This window comes from Tauraco erythrolophus, chromosome 2 (assembly GCF_009769465.1).
Source record: "Tauraco erythrolophus isolate bTauEry1 chromosome 2, bTauEry1.pri, whole genome shotgun sequence".
Classification (NCBI taxonomy): Eukaryota; Metazoa; Chordata; class Aves; order Musophagiformes; family Musophagidae; genus Tauraco; species Tauraco erythrolophus.
Genome location: NC_141466.1, coordinates 21511874 through 21524227, shown reverse-complemented (window position 1 = coordinate 21524227; position 12354 = coordinate 21511874). Strand labels below are relative to the sequence as shown.

Here is a 12354-nt window from a genome sequence, read left to right as displayed (position 1 = left end):
ATTTAACAGAAGATTCCTAAAAGCACTGAGGGACATACAGGACCACCACGACCTGGCAGGCGCTGGTCACGATACGACCCGACATGACCCTCCCCGTTGCGAGCCGGCAGAGGTGCGTGCACCAGCCCGACCCTTCCCGCGGGAACGGCTCTGCCTCCCCGCGAAATCACTTGCTCGGCCCTCCTCGGGCCGGAATAAAGAACCGGCAGGACGATTAAAGCCAATTTATTTCCAAGGAGAGGGATAAGCAGCTAATTAATTAATGTCGCGGGCAGCGGGACAAAAAGCGGCGCTGCAGGGTTTGGGCTGTGCTGGCTGCTGAGGAGCCCCCTCGGCTCCCCGGGAGGGCGGCAGCGGGGAGGCCGGAGGGGATGCTGGCAGGGATGCTGGCGGGGCCGGGGCAGGATGCGGAGCCCCCGGTAGGATGCGGAGCCCCCGGTGCTGCCCCAGCGCGGTGCGGGCGGGCGCGCAGCCTTTCCCCGCGACTTGCACAAGTGTCCGGGGCGCGGGGCACACCTGAGGGTTAGCAGAAAACAAAAACAAGATAATGGTCCCTAATGCGCACCCTGGGCACGGATCACACGCGGGCCGCTCCCTTCCTGTGCGACCGGCGGGGAGCCTGCCGCGGCGCGGCTCCCTCGGCGGGGAGGGACCGACGCGGCCAGCGGTGGGCAGGGAGGGAGGGAGGGAATCGCTTTATTACACGCATACACCGAGGCGGGCGGCTGCCACCGCCGCCCCGTCCATGCCCGCGGAGAGCCCGAAACCGCAGGGAGCGCCGCGCTGCGAGCAGCTCCCGCCGCCCGCGCCGCTCTCCCGCTCCTGCCCCGGCTGCCGGCGGGAGGGCACCGCCGCCGCCGCCGCGTACAGCCCCGCCGCCCGCCGCGGCGGCGCGGAGCCCGGCATGGCGCGACGCGGCCGCTTCCAGCGCTTCTTCGGCCGCAGCGAGTCGGAGGACTCGGAGCCCGAGGGGGCGGCCGCCCCCCTTCGCCGCCGCCCCTCCGCCGCCGCCGCGCCCAAACGGCGTCCCGCGTTCCCCCACTGGCGCCCGAAGAAGAAGGAGCAGCGCTCCCGAGAGCGCGGCGCTGCCGCTCCCGCTCCCGCCTGGACCTCGCCGCCCGCCTCCCTCCCCGGCTCCCCGGCCCCGCGGTAAGCGCGACCCCCGCGACCCCTCCCCGCGGGCGGCTGGGGGGCGGGAGAGCGGGAGAGCGGGCGGCGGGGGGAGGCCCGGTGGGAGCCGCAGCGCCTGGGGCCGGCGGGCCGGGCGCGGCTGGAGGCCAGTTTTTTTTTTTCTCCCGAGGAGGAAAGCGGGTGTCCCGCAGCCGCCTTCACGTCCAGCGTTTGCCCGAGCCTCCTGGCAGCGCGGCGCCTGAGCGGTGTTGACGAGCAGCAGCGCCTGTGTGAATGAGTAACAGTCGCCCTGCGCCCGAAGCAGGGGGAGGCTTCGTGGCCCAAAACAGCCTCCCGAAGCGTGGCTGGGGTGTGTGAATAGGTTTTGCTCTTCAGTAGCAGGGGGCTTGCTCTGTATTCGCTTTTCCGGGACGGTAGTAAAGGCGGGAGAGAAGGGAGAAGGGCTTGACAGGGCTTTTCTACAGTGCTCCCCGTAGCTGTTCTTCCTCGGTGTGGTTCGAAGTGTCCCATGAGTAATGACCATCTAGTGCACGCTGGCTTCTAAGTTCTTGAGGACACAGGCGTTCCTCGGGGACTGTTTACAGCCTGTGGCTGCAGCGTGAGGAAGCTCAGTGATGGGGTTGCTGAGCAGTAGAGCCTTTGGACGTGAAGATAATTCACAGCAGGGTATGACGAACTCGGGATTACATCAGGAGTTGGTTTGGTTAATACTGTTCAGATTGGAACAGCAAGGCCCGGGCAACAAGAAGATGTTAGTGCTACCTGGATTTAGAAAAAAAGTTGTAAGTTACTGGTCTCTCAGTTGTTGTGTTTGGTTCAGACTGAGAAATCTGCCAGTTACAGCAGGGGTGATTCTGTCTGTTTATATAGAAGTTATACAGAAAATACTTGCCTAAAATAGACATCATGTGGATGTGCAGACTTAACTATTATGTAATGATGCGAGTATTTGGTATTGAAATGTGTTACTGAAAACTTTAAGCGCCAACATCTTTCAAAAATGAAAAAAAAACCCTGAGCTTATGTTTACTTGTGTGTAGGAAAGAAAAAATGAAGTCTGCTTTTCAGAACTTTTAAACCAGGAAACAATGTATTTCACAGTGCTGTTGTGTGGCCAAGCTCAGGGTGATGCTGCAGGTGACCTCAACCAGGAATGGACCCTCTTCTGCCTTCCAAAAGCCAGATAAAATGGAAGGGGATCATAGTGTAGCTCAGGTTGGAAGGGACTCCCAAGCATGGTCATCTCTAGGTTCAGACCCAGCTTGCTCAGGACTGTGTCCAGTTGAGTTTTGAAATCTTCCAAGTCATGATAGTGCACGACTTCTGTGGGCAAGCTGCGTCAGCCTACATGTGAGAAAGTTTCTCCTGATACCAAGTTGGAACATATCATCTTCCAATTTATGGCCTCTTCACCTCCTGCCATGCACCACTGAAGAGCCTCTTGGCTCTTTTTGGTGACACTCACATGCATATTGCCAGGCAGATGCTGAGTCTTCTCCGAGGTCACCTCTTCCCCAAGCTGAACCAACCATGCTCCCTCAGCCTCTCCTCTCAGGGCAAGTGCTCCAGCCACTGAGCATCCTGGGGCCCAATGCTCAACTCACTCCAGTTTATCAACATCTGTTTTGTGTTCAGGGGACCCCAAACTGAACAAAGTATCTAGATGTGGCCAAATGAATAGCAAGAAAAGGGGGATAAGTCTTGAATCTAGGTATGAGTTCCTTTTTCTTCCAGATATCTAGCTAGGTCTACACTGCCAAACCAAACAAAACTAAAAATGCTGTATGGGATTTGGGGTTCGGTTCTTACACCTGAAAAAATTGGAAGATGTTTTTGCTGCATGAATTTGTTATCAAGTTCTGTGCTTAAAATACAAGTGAAGTCTAATAATTACAAGGCTTCTGAAATGTTAGGGTTGTAACTCCTGTTACAAAATACTAGTTTTTCGCTTTTTGGTCGGAGAACCAATCCTTCTACTAATCCTTTGGGCTTGTGCTTCAGCACATGGAAATACATGTGTACGTCACCATCATTAACTGCAGTTGGTCATCTTCAGAGAGCATAAACTTCTCCTGTTTGTGTAGCTTTCTACCACCCTCATTCTACCACCATTCAAAAAAATGGAATAAACAAAGCCTTTCATACACAGCCAAAAACACTCAATGCATTTTTTTTAATATGTTGAAGATCATGGTAGCATTTTTCAAAAGACATTGTTTGAAGTATTTTGGTTTTATTACATAAATGGTAGGCTGTAATGCATGGTTGCAAGAATGGCTATATAGGCCATTTAACAGTGATGATTTTGAAAATTTGAGATTCTTAATAAACAGCCATAGCTTTTGCTATGAGAGAAATGGTTTAGCACATAAGTAGCATGACAGCTGGCAGTTTGAAGACACCTGTTTATATGATACTCCAGTTGAAAAATAATCTGATGAGCCATTTTGCTATTCTTATGTTATTTTTTCAGATAGCCAATACTTTTCCTTGCTGCTAGTTACTTATCTTGAAGAGCAGTAGACAATATGGCATAAAAAAAATCTTACCGTAAAAACAAAGCAAGCAGCCCAACTCCTTTAGACTCGAGACTACAAGCATGCACTCTCCTGCCTCGGTGGAGTTTGTGCTGTACTGCCTCTGTTCATGAGTGTCTGGGGTTAAATCAAGGAAGCTGGAAGAACTCCTCTGGTCTCTTTTTTGAGCAAAAGCTTGTAGAATCTCTTTCCCGGAGATAATAGCTACAAATTGGATCCTCTACACAGGAGAAAGTGCAGTGAAAGAGAAGAATGAAAAAGAACAATAGTTGTCACCATGCCATAGAAAACTGTACCACACATCACATTAAGTGTCCAGTTTTTACTTGATCCCTTGGAATTTATGTTGCTACAAAGTTGTCCTGTCTTGGACATTGAATCATCTCCACCTAAGGGCAACTTTAAAAATGAAGATGGTGACTTGGATTTGAACTTTGAAGCAGGAAGTTGGATACAGGAGGACAAAGAAAATTGTATGTCTTTGGGGTGTGATTGTTTAGCAGACTTTCTCACAATGTGCACTACTGTATGAATCTGGAACTTTTGGTATTTGATGGTCAAGACCAGACAAGTTACTTCAGTCCAGTTATGAGTTGGCTAACACATAAATGACAGTAGCTATATTCTTGCTTAAAATATGTCAATGTAATCATCATGAAAAAAGGGGACATCTTTGCTGCTTCTTGCTTCCTCATTTTGAAGAAACACTGATAATTTGATGTTCACCTTGATATTGAGCATGCTAGGACTGCCAACATCAGCAACACCCCTTGTTTTTAGTACTTTCCTCTCCGCTGATTAAATTCAACTCAGCTCATCTTCATCAACATATTAAATAGGTGAAGGCAAAGAAACCTATGTGACTGTTATTCTGCAACGATTTGGCAGGGAAACAAAAATCAATTAAGTTTCAGTAATAGCACAAAAATAAGCAAAGGGAAACAGCATTAGGCTACGTCCAAGGAAAGTTGGACTGTGGAATAATTACACCTTATCTTGGAGAGGAACACACACATGCAGGAGATACATTGAATGTGAAGGAATGTTGTGTTGCGAGTATAGAAAGTGGTGGTGAGGTCAAGATCTGATATCTCATCCCTACTTTCATGTTCTCTGAGTTACTCTTCTTTGATATCTGTATTAGAAGAGGTGAAGGAACTGTGCTTCAGGGCCCGCATGTAACATTACATTTTGCAGAAAGATGAGGAACAAATGTTTCACCTTGTGAAAAACAGAGCTTATAGTAACATAGAACGTTAGTAGCCTGACTGATTGACAAAACCAAAATGTAGGAGATTGTCATACAGCCAGCTGTGTTAAATAGTAAAATATGAAGCCTCAACTCAATGTACTTGTGCGTGTAACTTTACATTTGTGCGTTGTCTGGTTGAAAGAAAAATGGAATCTTTCACTTATGTTCTTTGCAAGACTGAATGTGGGTGTCTAGAAGTGCTCCTGGTTGCACTTACTTTATGGGAGGTGGAAATGGGAATGAGTAATTACGTCTGCAGTATAATTCTTGGTACTCTGTAATGTAAGCATAATGACTTAGGAATAAAGATTTATTAGTTTAGTTTTGTTTTATAGAAGAAAGAAGTTCTCTTAAACTATCATGATCAAATAATTAAATGCAGAATGTTTTTTTGCTCTAATTTTATCTATACTGTGACCTAATGAGGAAATCAGTGCTCATTACAAAAATACGTTTCTACAAAGATACTAGGATAAGAGGGATGGCAGGCTAAAACATTCAGTTACTTTGTTTGCATTTTTAAGAGGCAAAAAATACTCTCCTGTGAAAATCTACATAATAACATCTGTGCCATGAAAGCAGTAGTCTGCCTCTCCTGCATGAGTTTACCATCAGCTGCTGTTTCTGTGTTGCTGATTTTGCAGGTTTGGTGGCTGTGAAAACACCAGTATGAAGAGTGCTCTCCTTTTCATTTCGTCCTTTTAGAAATCAAATGACAGTCTGAAAAATCTGAACCAGACTGCTGGTGCCTTCCTCATCAGCCTGCTTGGATGTCAGTGGAGGATAGATACTGGTAGAGTAGAGCGAGATCTCATTTCCCGACTTCTGTGGTGCAACAGAATCGATGACTTTCTTTATTCATGTTTTTTTCCTTTGAATTAGAAAAAATGATCTTAAAAAATAAAGTGAGTCAATAGACTCATGCCATTCACAGTCAAGGATTTTTTCCTTATTTTGTTGGGTGCTTCTACCTTTGTTGCATGTTTGTTTTGTAGGGATGGTGTACCGTACTGTATTCAGGTGAATCTGATCCATAGTAGTGCTGAGTACCCTTGAGGTGATAGGAGTTCTGTACTGAATAGTTAAATGTCAATTAAAATAAGGACTGTTGTGAAAAAGCAGGTTCTAGCTTACTCAAACTAGGTGCTAGTCTTGACATCTTTGGTTTTAGTGTGTCAGATCCACACTTTGAAAGGTTGACAAAAATATAAAGGTGCTTTGAGAAATTATTATTATAAAACATGATTGTGGAAACCACCCAGGAAGGTGCACAAATAAAAAGTTCGTATTGAATGCAGGTACCTACAGTTGGCGCTTAATAATGCATGAAGTACTAAAACCAATCTTAAATATTGAATGCATATTCAGTGAGTATCGTTTGTCTAGAAGTGAAAACAGCAGTTTTCACTCATTATTCTTTCTTAACACTGCTGTCTCTTGTCTGTTCCTTTTCTCCTTGTCACGTTCCCTTGTGCCTACAACTCTCTGTCCCATCTTTCCCTCCTTTTTCATCCTCTTTGAGATTTGCATCAAGCAGTTCAGCCTTCTTTCTCTAGTGGGTTCCTGCTTGCATGGAGCAAATAGAAGAGTGATGCTTTATTGTACCTGTGATGCCCTCAGGGCATAGGTAGGACAACATTTGTAGATAGAAATTAATATCTGTTATTGAAATGGTGAATATAATTAGTTTGACTTACTTCATATACAAGTACAAGATGGGATCCATATCCTCTAATTTCAGATATCTACATCTGAATTAGTTATTCCCTTTATAATCAAGGAGGGCAAATAGGCATGTCTGGTGTGCAATTCGTCTCACCCTAAGGTGAATGTCTAAAACAAGCTAAATGAATTGTATCTTAGAAGTGCCAGTTTTTCCTCATTGACTTTAAAAGCTGCCTGAAGGTGATGCCTCCAACATCTGAATTTTGGCAGCTGAAGTGCATCCATGTTACCTGATAAAGGGGAGTCCACAGGCGGGTACTTCCATGCAGGAGATGCTACAGTGCAAAGTCAAACAGTCACGAGCTTCAAAAGCTCTGTTCTGATTTTTTGTGTGCAACTTTAAGACAAACTTCTTTGTTCACAAGCAACCTGCTTTTAAAGGCTCATTTTCTGCAGAATTTCTGTGTTACTCAGTTGATTGTGGTTAAGAGTTTTTAAGTTTCTTTAGGGAGCTAGGATTGATCCCTACTTCTGCTGTGTTTCCTAGGGAAAGCTGGGCAAGTCATGGGAAAGTTGTGGAAAACAAACCTTTCACAGATGATTATGGGGAGACAACAGGGCAAGCAGGAGAAAGGGTAGAGGAGACTACTTGATGCAGGGTCCAATATGCAGAATTTTATCCAAAATGGCTATGGTTAGGAAAGTTAAAGGCTGCTGGAAATGGAGTCTTATAATGGGAAAGATGGGGAGCTGTTAAACACTAGGCAGTTCTTCATTAGCAGCTTGCATTTTAGAATAGAATGAAAACACGAGGAGCTGTTCTATAATCACAGGTTTCTGTGCAAGGGAAAAAAAATCCCTTCTCCAGCTTTCAAAACAGGCAGAAAAAAATCAATGGTTTGCGTGCGTGTAATGTATGTGATCCTAGTGTATTTTTGTATATGCTATCTTACATAAGTCACTTCTTACACCTAGCAAACTTTCTGCTGTACAGTTTACCTTCTCACGCATGTTTGTTCATGCAGCCACATACTGTGAGCTAACACAATCATCATCAAATATTTCATCATTCAGTGCTCCTTGAAGACAAGAAGGGAAAGATAGGCCAAGACTGATCAATGTAAGAGATTAATTGTCTCCTTTGGTGCCCTCTGCAAAAAAGCATAGTATTAATTTAAAGAAAATAAATTATCATCTTGTCCATATCCTTCATTCCCAAGTGTGCAGAAGTACTGTCATTTGTCATCAGCCTGACTTTGGAACTGTACTTGGAAATTCTGAAATGAAAATGAAAGAATATTAGTTGCCTAAAATAGTACTTTTTGCTATGTGAATCCTTCATTCATCTAGAATTTAGTTATAAAGCAACCAAACTAAGTTTTAAAAGAATGTCCTGAACTATGCAAATTTGTAAACCAGACATGTTTGATGCCTCAAATCCCATGTTTCAGGTAGAGCCTGACACCAGAAGCACAACTGCTATTTTGACAAAAGAATCTGGTTTTCGTCTTGAAGGATATCTTATGTTGATTTCAGTGTTCCTTCTACTGTTAGAATCAATCCATAAGTACTTTATGAACTGTAGGCAGACAGAGGGGTGACAGTGTATCCTTTAACCAACTTTTTTAGAGTTGCTATTTTATCTTTGTAAGCTACTATTATATTGTCTCTCGAGTATTTTGGGCTGTTGCTGGTGCCACAGCTGTGGTGTTACTATTGAGGCAAGGCTATAGGTGAGGAACGCTGTCCAATGCCATTCAAATCGATGAGGGTCAGTGCCCAGGCTCACAGAGCTCGATCAGGATATAAAGAGCTGAGCAGAAAAAGTTCAAGTTGCATGGCCTAGCGGTAACCATCGTTTTGCATTTGTCCCTTCTTCTATGGCCAGGAGCAGGTGCCGCAACACAGTCTCATGTAGAGTCACAGATGACTTCTAATTAACACTAAGAAAGTGAGAGAGAACCTCTAATATTAGCCAGTGGACTTGTGAAGAGAGGCTGCTTTTTAGGAAGTGAGGAGGTTGTATGATTTTTCCTGGCAGGAAACTATCAGAATGCTCTCCTACCATGGATACAAAATAGGTTGATTTAGGTTGGGAGAAATCTCTGGAGCTCATTCCGGCTAACTCCCACAGAAAGCAGACCCAACTGCAAGGTTAGATCCCACCTCAAAGTTAGATTGGGTTGCTCAGGACTTTGTCTAGTCAAGTGTTGAATATCTGCATGGACAGAGACTCCACAACTTCTCTGTGAAGACTGTGAAGATGTGCCCTCAGGTTTAATAAGAATTTCTCACGCTGAAACTTGTATCCTTATCCTCTTGGTCTGTCCCTGTGCACCTCCGAGAGGCTGGCTCCTGTTAGGAAGCCAATTTCTACTCTTCCAGGTTCTCCTCGTACCTCATACTCCAGCAGCTAAGCATCTTGGTGGCCCTTTTCTGTACTCACGTCATTTTGTACACTTGTCTTGTACTGGAGATGTACAGGTAGCCTTTGTTGTCACAAGGGCACACTGCTGATAATGTCTGTGTCCTAGTTTCAGCTGGAAAAGAGTTAGTTGTTGTTTTTAGCAGCCAGAAGATCTCTGTGGTTTGGTTTTAGTCTGAGACTTGCTCTGAGAAGAATGCTGATAGCACACTGATGTTTATAGTTGGCGCTGAGGCCTCAAGGACTTTTCAGCTTCCCATGTTCTTGCCAGTGTGCAGGAGCACAACAGGATAGGGGGGAGCATGGCTGGGACAAAGGGTCCACAACCCCCCCTGATTTGAACTTAGATTTAGGATTGAGGGCAAAATTGGCCAATGGAGTATTCTATATCATGCAATGTTATCACCAGTATATAGATGAGAGTTGACCGGAAAGAAGGGCCTTTGCTCTTCCAGGGACTCTCAGTCTTGGACTGTTGGAGTTCTGTCTCTTGTTCTCTTTTCAGGCCTCTTGCTCATTTGGGATTGTAGTGTTGGGACTTATCTGTTTTGGGATCGTTTGCTGGGACAGGACAGCCTTGGTCACTGGGTGGTGAGCAATTACACTGTGCATCACTTGCTTGTATATATTATTATCATTATACATATATATATTAATATCTTATTAGTTTTATTAAATTGTTCTTATCTCAACCCACAGGTCACTTTCCCTTTTTGCCTTTAATTCTCTTCCCCATCCCCTGGAGGTAGGGGAGGATGAGCGAGCAGCTGTGTGGTGTTCAGTTGCCGGCTGGGCTAAACCACGACAGGGCTAAACCACGACAGTCTGATAGTAGACTAATGGGAAAACTAAGAAGTTGCAGAGAGTTGGCATTGAGAAATAGAAGGTAATTCCAAGTGTCATTGTGAATCTGTGGATTTTTGGGGAGAATATCTGTAGTTTCTTATTCTTTGACTTACAGAATGTTTTACTGATCTGTTTTGGTTTCCATAATTTTAATTCCTTGAAACCACCAGTTGAGATTTCATGGTGGACATTCCACAACAGCCAGGGAGGTACTCTGTGAATTGCAGTGCTGACACGTTTTCCTACCCTTGGCTGGGAATCCTGTGCTATTTATGAATCACTTAGTGAGTAACTGGTAATTCTTGTGACAGAATGTATATTTAGAATTTTGGGACAGTATAAGCACGTTTGGCATAAAACCTAACCATATGATTATTAATAAGAGTCTATAACATTATCGTGCCATCTCTGTCTTCAAGGAGAGTGTTTCGGTGATCTACCCGTGATTACAATTTGCAGATAAAGTAGAAATAATTCATACTCCATGGTGTGGGTAGGACACCTGTAGATACATGCTGAAACTTACCTGAAGCAGTAGAGGAGAAAATAGGAGTAGAAATGAAAAAATATCTACCTTATGCTCTTTCTATTTGAAGAATATTTGTGTACTTGTTGAAGAGGAAGAAATTGTCGAGTTTGTTTTTTCTAAATATGTTTGACAGGAACGCTGTAGATAATTTAGTGGAACTGTTGAGATGGCAGTCCTCTGTATTCTAGGTCACAAGAAGAGGTATAGATTTATGCATGTTAAATCTTCCTGGATTAGAAGTTGTCTAGGAGCAAGGTATGTTCTGTATGGAGGCATAGCCACAGATAGCAGCTCACACTATCACATTGTGTAGAGAGGGAGATTGATCGATTGGGCTGATTGATTGTTTTTTTACAGCACTGAGAATAAGGTCACGTATTCAGCCTGCAAGGACAAACGCGCAGACAAAGCACATAGCCACACAGGGACATGGCTTGCAAACTAGAACTGCGTTTTGCCAGGCTGATTTAAACTTGGACGCATTGAACACACACGTCTGCCTCACCTGGCCCCGTAGACACACTCTGAGTTAACCTTGTGGGATTCTTTTAATTTGAGGCTGGGTTACTTAACTTATTCAACGGGAGGCAACCATGTGTGTCTTCAGTTTAGGCAATAAGAAATCTTTTTCTCACACCTTCTGTCTGTGTCGTTAGTTTACTGAGTAATCTCTCCCAGGCTGTGGTGGCTTGGGTTGTGTGTTTATCAAATGTTTAGAATAATGGAGTCTGATTTTTGACTATGGCTTCTATATGCAAATAGTAAATAACAGCACAAAAGACCGAAAAAAAGTTGGCACCTTTCAAAAGCTCTGAATGAATACATATAATTTGCAATTTCAGAGTGGAACTCATCAAGCTTTATAGTCCTTGTGTAATTGAAAGGGTGTGTATGAGGTGAAGAATTAAAAAAGAGGCTGAGAGGCCTATAAACATTCCACACAGGTGTATTTTAAATATAATGTAGGTGACAGTCCTGCAGGTGATAAGTCTATTCACGGGAAATGCTTCCTGGTTCCCAATAGTTCAATACCAATATCTGTCACATCTGATGGAAACTGAGCATAGCCAGGGGTTCAGGGAGGCTCTTATTGCCTGTATTTGAGATGAAACCTCCTGATGTTTTCAGGAAAATCTTCCTCTTTAAAGTTCTGACAAATCTGAATTATGGAGGTTTCTGTCCTCTCTGTGGTAGAGTAGAAATCCAAAGGCAGCCAGAATTGTACTATTTGTTCATGTGAGTGTGTCTCATTGTTAGGACTATCTTATGCCACATATCTATGGCTTGGAGCAACTGGTAATTGAACTAACCAGTTCTTTAATAAGATCTAGATGATATCTTCCTTGCTTGGGACAAATAGAGATCTTGGCTATATACAGCCTTTGAGGTAAGGTAGAACCAATAGTTTTAACACAGGATTTTTGGTGGTTTATATGAGGTAAATTTATGAGTAAGCTAAATTCTGTGAGAGACATTTGATGTTTTCACTGTAATTCTCTGCAAAAGGAAAAAAATAGATAGAGATACGACAGCACTCTCTACGGGCTTGTTACAGTTAATAAAATGAACAAAAAAAACCCCTGAAGCCTAAATGATGCTTTTTCTGTCAAGATACCTGACTTTTCATCTTGAATTTCAAGAAGTGTTTGTTAGTGCAAGCATACTATGTTTGGATCAAAGCATAGTTTAGAAAATATTTAACTTTTATAAATTTAAGTTCAAAACAAGTAAGAGTCTTCTCTAGAACAGCTTTTCCATGTATGCTAGTGTGCTAAGAATGTCTTATAAATAAAAAAATAGAAAATCAGCACGTCCTTCGTAATGTAACTTTTTGACAGAAGTAAATCTAGTCAGGTGACAAGCTCTAGCCTTTTTTGTTACTCGAAAAGTCCCATTTTTTCTGTAAATACTAAATACAATGTGACAGTGAGACTTCTATTTCGAAAACATGAGCAAATGGCCTCTGTTA

General features: G+C 43.7%; 1 protein-coding gene across 1 annotated transcript in view; it reads left to right on the top strand.

Moving 5' to 3' along the window:
• Positions 1-898: 898 nt before the first annotated feature.
• The window catches only part of CRYBG1 (crystallin beta-gamma domain containing 1), a 104089-nt gene continuing 92633 nt past the window's right edge, over positions 899-12354 (top strand). The window contains exon 1 of the mRNA XM_086608144.1: positions 899-1149. The gene's annotated coding sequence lies outside the window, so the exon portion shown is untranslated. The remainder of the gene's footprint in view (positions 1150-12354) is intronic.